A 7,369-nucleotide genomic window follows, 5' to 3' on the forward strand; every position below is an offset into this window, starting at 1 on the left:
TAAACCCGTTAATTGTGCAAGGGCGTACATTTTGAATGACTTTATCCAATATCTTAGGAAAACTATCTTGCACTTACTGCTGCTCTGTTATTGGTGATATTTTGCAGAAAGCTTGCTGGACCATTTAAATTTAGGAAGGCATACAGTTAGTACTGTGACACACCTTTACCCTCCCCCCCCCCCCCCCCCCCCCCAACGGAATTTATGCTTATGCATCATGTCATAATAATAATAATAATAATATTTTTTAGTGTATGGACCCTTCGATGGCATGTGAGGCTAGCCAGAAAGGAAATGCCTGTGTGACAACAGTGGTGTCGCCTGAAGGGAGAGGACTGCACCCCGCCTAGAAATATGTACATGTAGTATGTATACATATGCAGAAACACAAACACACACGAACAGTTGTTGGATCCCCCCCCCCCCCCCCCCCCCCCGTGAAATAAATAGAAATAAATTTCTCGCTACGCTCCTGAACGACAATACATATTGAACATTTCCAATAGATTGGATCGACACAACGTTTTTCGGCACGTTTTTCCAAAAAACATGAAAGCAATTGTGCCAATTAAGCGTTACACCAGAGTCCTTCGGTTACACTAAATGATCCGGAGCATGAAATGCGATCTCTCTGCGAGATTTCGATACCAGTAGGACAGCGCTAATCGTGTTACATGATTTTAAGAGAAAAGGGTACGTCTCTAAGCAACAGTACAAAATTTCTGTCAACCCCGTTCAAGTTTCAACGGCCGAGTGTTGCGGAATGTACGATCAAGTGCACCAGTAAGTATAACAATTTCGGTCTGACACAAAACTTCCGTCACATCCGTTGAACGCGACTCTAGAAAAGATTAGCGCTTGAGTTGAAAGTGCCGCAAGCACACACAAAACAAGAGAAAAAAGGCACACTTTACCGGATTTACAAGCTTTCAGAGACATCCTGGCAGCAGTGAATACGCTGTGCAGCCACTTCAGTTTGAGCGTAATGCGAGAACAGCCAGACGTAAACAGCTGTTATATTAAACTGCGTAACGTTCCAGGTAATGCGGCCCTGAAACACCAGATCAAAATCTATAACAGGTAACGGAATGCGGCAGAGCCTTGGCAGAGCAGCGAGCACAGTGCCAATGCCTGTTCCCGCCCATGCATACATATGTTGTCGGTAGGCCGGCAGGCACGGGTGTCGTGCCGATCTTGGAGGTCGCAGTGGGCACGACGGATTCCCACGAGATGGCAGCACATGTTCATCAACTAGAAAGAGTCATTGAGCGGGAAATTCAAAGAATAGTAAAGGAGGACCCTGCCGCTGTGAACATGCTGTGACTGACGCAGAATTATATATTGTCTAGATCGCCCACACCATGTGATGGCAGTGGCACTGGCACCCTGCCAACACCAGCCACAAGCCCCAGATTCCTACATGACGTCTTGTCCCACATGTTTTAGTGACCCAGAAATTTTGTCGGGGGGGGGGGGGGGGGGGGGGGTGTGTGCCAACAATGCTTCATGCATGAATTTTCGTGTGTGCGTTTGTATGAGTGCGTGTATATAATGTACACATGCAAAATTGAAAATTTTCGGGAGGGGGGAGGGTGTGAACGCTCCACCCATCGCTACGCCACTGCTGGCCGCATTTACTTCGGACTACAGCGGTTCGGACGAAGCCTGCAATGGAACGGAAAATGATGGACTGAACATTATTAGGTGATCGGAACACAGCAGAATGGATCAGAGAAAACCGGGAGGGGGGGGGGGACTATATTCCAGATGACAATAAGCGAAAGAAATGAACATGGGCTGGCCACATAATGCGCAGGAGAGACAACCGGTGGTTAGTTAGATCAACGCCTCTTCTACTTTTCGAAAAGATAGAGGAGGCGCTGGTTGGAACAACGGAATGGATACCTGGCAAATCAGCCGAGGAGAGCCCCAAGTTATATGGGGTGATGAACTTAAATAGTTCGCAGTGATAAAATCAGAGTTGTAGGCAACGCGTTACAAGTAATCGATTACTTGTAATAAATTGCATTTTCTTGCAATTTTGTAATATAATCGATTACTTTTTCGAAACTGTAACGTTCTGGGTGATTCAACTACATTTTCTTGTAAATGATTACCGGCAATCAATTACTTCTTTTTTTTCAAAATCAACTTGTAACCAGTCTTCTACAACAGCTCTCGACCCGAAAAATGTGCGACCGCTCTGTAGGGACCCCCGTCCTGTCAAATGGGGGGGGGGGGGGGGTGTCCCTACAGAGCCTATTTTTTCACCTTTTCCTTGGCCTGTTATTTGGCCTTACCCGAGCGCCAGCGACAGCGAAGCGTGACGCTTCATAGAGGACATGGACACTAACTATCATCGAAACACTGCGCAACTACGAGCTGGTGCGCAAGTGTTCCTACATTATAATACCGCCCTTCCCTCCAGCCAGGGGCGTAGCCAAGGGGGGGTTCAACCACCACCCCCCCGAAAATTTTCGATTTTGCCTGCGTATATATACACGCACACATACAAACGCATGCACGAACATACATGAAGCATGGTTGAACCCCCCCCCCCCCCCCCCGAAAAAAATTTCTGGCTACGCCCCTGCCCTCCAGCGCATGCATTGAGAAGGCGTTCAGTATAGCAGCTGACCTCTTGACGAGGAAACGTGGAAGAATCAGCTATGACAACTTTGAAAAACAGCTCCTGTTGAAAGTTAACAATGTGGAACGCTATAGCACAGAAGCCACATTAAGCCTCCCAGTCTTCACGCAAGCCTCCAGCCTTCTCTCTACCATACAAGGCTGTCCCTAATCCCGTTAATGGGGACGGCAATCGCCGGCGGATTCTAAGGGCTGGCGTCAAGGCCCTCCGAAAACGCACCACGAAAGCGCGGACAATTTAGAGTTGGTCCTTTGGTGCGCCAGCGAACGCCGGTTGTGGCCCAAAGACCGAGTAAGAGCCGAGAGTCGATAACACAAACGAAAACGAAATATATTCTCAGTTAAGGCAATACAAATAATACAAACACATGCACACTCGGCTGGTACCAGTTACAGCTTCACAATATAATTCAGATGGTGTTTAACACAACGGGAGCTAAACCAACAGATCACACGCTACAAATGCAATCGCATGCATTACAACTATTCAATGACCGTTAAAGTCCTGAATATACAATGGCGTATCCAGTCCGCAATACTTGGACGGTAATCGAATGCTTCTCTTCAAGGAAACACTCACGCCAGCTCCAGCGTTGATCGTCGTAGCTCAACCGTCGTCGTGACTTGTCACGGCTCACGCGGCGTCGTCATCGGATTCTTCCAGATCCACGACCGACTGACCGCACACCATCATAAACACGTCTTCTTTGGCTAACGGAGCCACACTTCGCATAACTTCACCATCACCGGGCCGACTGACTCGCGCACTCCGGTCTCGACTTCGCTCTCACTGACTTGCCGACTCCCTTCTCTCACTGCACTGCCTGCACTGACTGACTGGCCTCGTCGTTTGCACGCTTTTATCCCTTCTTCCCCGGTTTCTAGAAGCGTCGGGATGTTTCTTCTGCGTGCAGTACAGCTAAGCCTGGGGAAAGGGCGAGAGTTTTCTCGTATGTTCGAATCGCGACGGCATCGCTCGCGGATGCGTCACCCTCTCCTTCTAGAAAGATCCAGGCCTTGCCAGGCGTTCGATCGTCTTTACGGCGTCTGGCTCGAGTGGGTGAGGAGGATGCGGCGCGCCGGCGTCTTTTGATGCTTGTTTTTTCGTCTTTCGCGCTTCTTGGGCGCGCGATTCGCGCCGTTCTGTCTCGTAGCAGTTTGAAAGCGGCCTCGCGCGCGCTTTATAACGCGATCGTTTGTGACACTGCCCCCCACTTCAAGAATATTATCACATAATATTCAAACAACACAAACGAGCGCGCACATACACATCCAAAAATGTCCCACTTACAGAGTCCATAACTCAGTCCACACACAATGCGCGTCACATTCATAATAGAACTCTTAATGCAAATCCAGGGCATTTCAATGTCACAACATACAAAGATAAACTCAAGTACATATGTACAAGACGCCATCATACATTTCATATAAACAGTGCGAACGCTCAAAACAAAGCTCTTCAATTATAATGCATATACAATTATATCAATAGCATTGTACACATAAAATAACGCAAGTAACACTTGGGCTCACTAGCCATACACACTTCCCGCAGGGTATAAACACAACACATTCAAACTCAAAACACTTCAATTCCAACACCCCTGTCCTGTTCAAACAGACTCGCGCTTGCGCCCTTCTTTCGGTGCTCGCTCGCTCTCTTTTTGTTTCTCTTCTTTTCTTGCGGGCCGTTCCATTTGACGGTGCCGGAGGGGGCGTCTCTGCTGCCGTCGACACATTTGACGCTAGCAAGGCGTGGTCGCGTTCGTTAGAACGTTCGCGGTGCTTCGCCAACTTCTGCGCGTCGTGGTGTTTTGCTTGAACGACCACCTTCGTCATCTTTTGAGCCGCAGATGATGGTGGCCGCTCAGTTGCAATGTCACCTGCTCTGCGTGTCGTCACCGGCGGTACAGTGACCGTTGGAGCTCCATGGTTGCCATTCTCTGACGCCTCGGCTTCAGTATGAGCTCGGGTGACATCTTCTGAGATTCTCTTCCGCGGTTTCTTACGTCGCGGTTCCTGAACTGACGAGGGCTCCATCTTCGGGGCTTCTCCCAAACGTTCAGGATCGTATGGCCCTCGAGCTCCGTCGATGTTTCCCACGATTAGGTCAAACAGGGGGTTATCCATGCACAGGGCAGAAACTCTCCCGCTGAAGTAAGGGGTCTCAACCTCAATCTTGGCCTCGGGAAGCATTCGAATGGAACTATCAAGCAGGCAAACCGGTTGGTTATTGCCTGTGAAGTCACTCTCTCGGACCAATCTCTTTCGTACGATAACAGTGGTGCACCCACTATCTCTTAATACCGTGACTTCCTTTCCACCAACTTTCCCCTGAACTGTCGGCATTTCTTTCGTTGTGTCTGTTGTCATTGCAGCACCAATGAAATGCATCTTCTTCCCGCTTTTCACATCGGCCAAATTATCATTGATCGCTTCTGTTTCCTCGTTTGGCGGGGCATACGCACAAGCTGCTTGGTGGACTTTACTCACATCACTTCGACATGCGTCGGCTTTGTGCCCAGTCTGACCACATTTAAAACACTTCATCACACTGGGGCGTGAGAAGTTGGTTCGACAACTACTAGCGCGATGACCCACGCGGTTACACAGAAAGCATCGCGGGACACTCTCTGGTGCACGCTTGGTTTCTTCAGGTGCCGATCTCTTCGACTCCTCGTGAACTTCCTTTTTTACTTTGCCAAATTCGTGCCGCCTTGCGCTTCTAAGAATTGATCGGCCAACTCAAGCATGTCCTCAAGCGATTTAGCTCTCCTCTCTTTCAGATACAGCGACAGGCTCGGGTGGCAACTGGTGAGAATGCTCTCTGATTAAAAGCTCTCTAAGCTCACCGTACTCCTGCGCCGTGCTCTGAAAGTTCGATCCACCTGTCAAAATATATGGCTGAGCCGCGCGGCATACTGCGTTGCCGTCTCGCCATCAGCTGGCCTTCCCGTACGGAACCGATACTCGGAAGCCTTCCACGGTGAATCGAAATCGCTTCAGCAAAGCAGCTTTCACTTTCGTGTAATTAGCTGCATCGGGTAGGTGTAGCCTACCGTACACACTGAGCGCTTCGCCACTCAAACAAGTACTCAAAGCTGTTGCCCATTGCTGCTCCGGCCAATTTTGGCTTCTAGCTATCGTCTCAAACCTGTGCAGGTATGCATCAAGGTCATCTTTCCTCTCGTCAAACGCCACAAGCAGTTTGCTTGGGTTCAAACGGAAGCTATGATCTTCCCTTTCGCTGCTCTCCACTCTAGCTTGCACGGGAGTCTCTGTGCGCTGCTGCAAACGGAGGCCGTTCGATTTCCAATTCGTGCTGCCGTTGTCTTTCTCTCTCAGCCATCTCAGCTTGCATCTGTCTCTCTTGCGCCTCTCTTTCTTCTTTCGACTGTCGCTCCTTCGCCTCTCTTTCTTCTCTCTCCCTCTCAGCTGCTAGCCTCTCTCTCTCCAGTTCTGCTTCTCTCTCTTTGATGGCCCTCTCAGCCGCCAACTTCCTCTTTCAACCGCCTCCTTTCCTTTTGGCTCACCCACTTTCGTAGTTCGGCCCCAGACAAACCCATCTTTTCACCAAGGGCAACTAATTTCTCGAGATCCATGATGCCCGTCAACAAAACCTAGCCGCGTGCACAAAATATCTGCCTAACTTCGAGTACCAAACACTCTCTGCACACAGGTTAGCGAGAACGCGGTGCAACACAAAAATCGTTCGCAAGCACTATCAACGTCTCAAGGCTCTTTCTCCCTACTTTGGACACACTTTTGCACCAAAAGGTCCTGTGTCGCGGACGCCAGAATAATTGTCCCTAATCCCGTTAATGGGGACGGCAATCGCCGGGCGGATTCTAAGGGCTGGCGTCAAGGCCCTCCGAAAACGCACCACGAAAGCGCGGACAATTTAGAGTTGGTCCTTTGGTGCGCCAGCGAACGCCGGTTGTGGCCCAAAGACCGAGTAAGAGCCGAGAGTCGATAACACAAACGAAAACGAAATATATTCTCAGTTAAGGCAATACAAATAATACAAACACATGCACACTCGGCTGGTACCAGTTACAGCTTCACAATATAATTCAGATGGTGTTTAACACAACGGGAGCTAAACCAACAGATCACACGCTACAATGCAATCGCATGCATTACAACTATTCAATGACCGTTAAAGTCCTGAATATACAATGGCGTATCCAGTCCGCAATACTTGGACGGTAATCGAATGCTTCTCTTCAAGGAAACACTCACGCCAGCTCCAGCGTTGATCGTCGTAGCTCAACCGTCGTCGTGACTTGTCACGGCTCACGCGGCGTCGTCATCGGATTCTTCCAGATCCACGACCGACTGACCGCACACCATCATAAACACGTCTTCTTTGGCTAACGGAGCCACACTTCGCATAACTTCACCATCACCGGGCCGACTGACTCGCGCACTCGGTCTCGACTTCGCTCTCACTGACTTGCCGACTCCCTTCTCTCACTGCACTGCCTGCACTGACTGACTGGCCTCGTCGTTTGCACGCTTTTATCCCTTCTTCCCGGTTTCTAGAAGCGTCGGGATGTTTCTTCTGCGTGCAGTACAGCTAAGCCTGGGGAAAGGGCGAGAGTTTTCTCGTATGTTCGAATCGCGACGGCATCGCTCGCGGATGCGTCACCCTCTCCTTCTAGAAAGATCCAGGCCTTGCCAGGCGTTCGATCGTGTTTACGGCGTCTGGCTGAGT

The 7,369-nt window shown here is 49.7% G+C and overlaps 2 protein-coding genes across 2 annotated transcripts in view; both read right to left on the bottom strand.

The window, feature by feature from the left end:
• Positions 1–7,369, bottom strand: part of LOC119396823 (lysozyme c-1) — an 82,487-nt gene that overhangs the window by 23,838 nt on the left and 51,280 nt on the right. The window lies entirely within an intron of this gene.
• LOC119396821 (glutathione S-transferase omega-1) overlaps positions 1–7,369 on the bottom strand; it is a 98,376-nt gene that overhangs the window by 13,216 nt on the left and 77,791 nt on the right. The gene's annotated exons all lie outside the window — the stretch shown is intronic.

This window comes from Rhipicephalus sanguineus, chromosome 6, assembly GCF_013339695.2.
Source record: "Rhipicephalus sanguineus isolate Rsan-2018 chromosome 6, BIME_Rsan_1.4, whole genome shotgun sequence".
In the NCBI taxonomy this organism is placed as follows: Eukaryota; Metazoa; Arthropoda; class Arachnida; order Ixodida; family Ixodidae; genus Rhipicephalus; species Rhipicephalus sanguineus.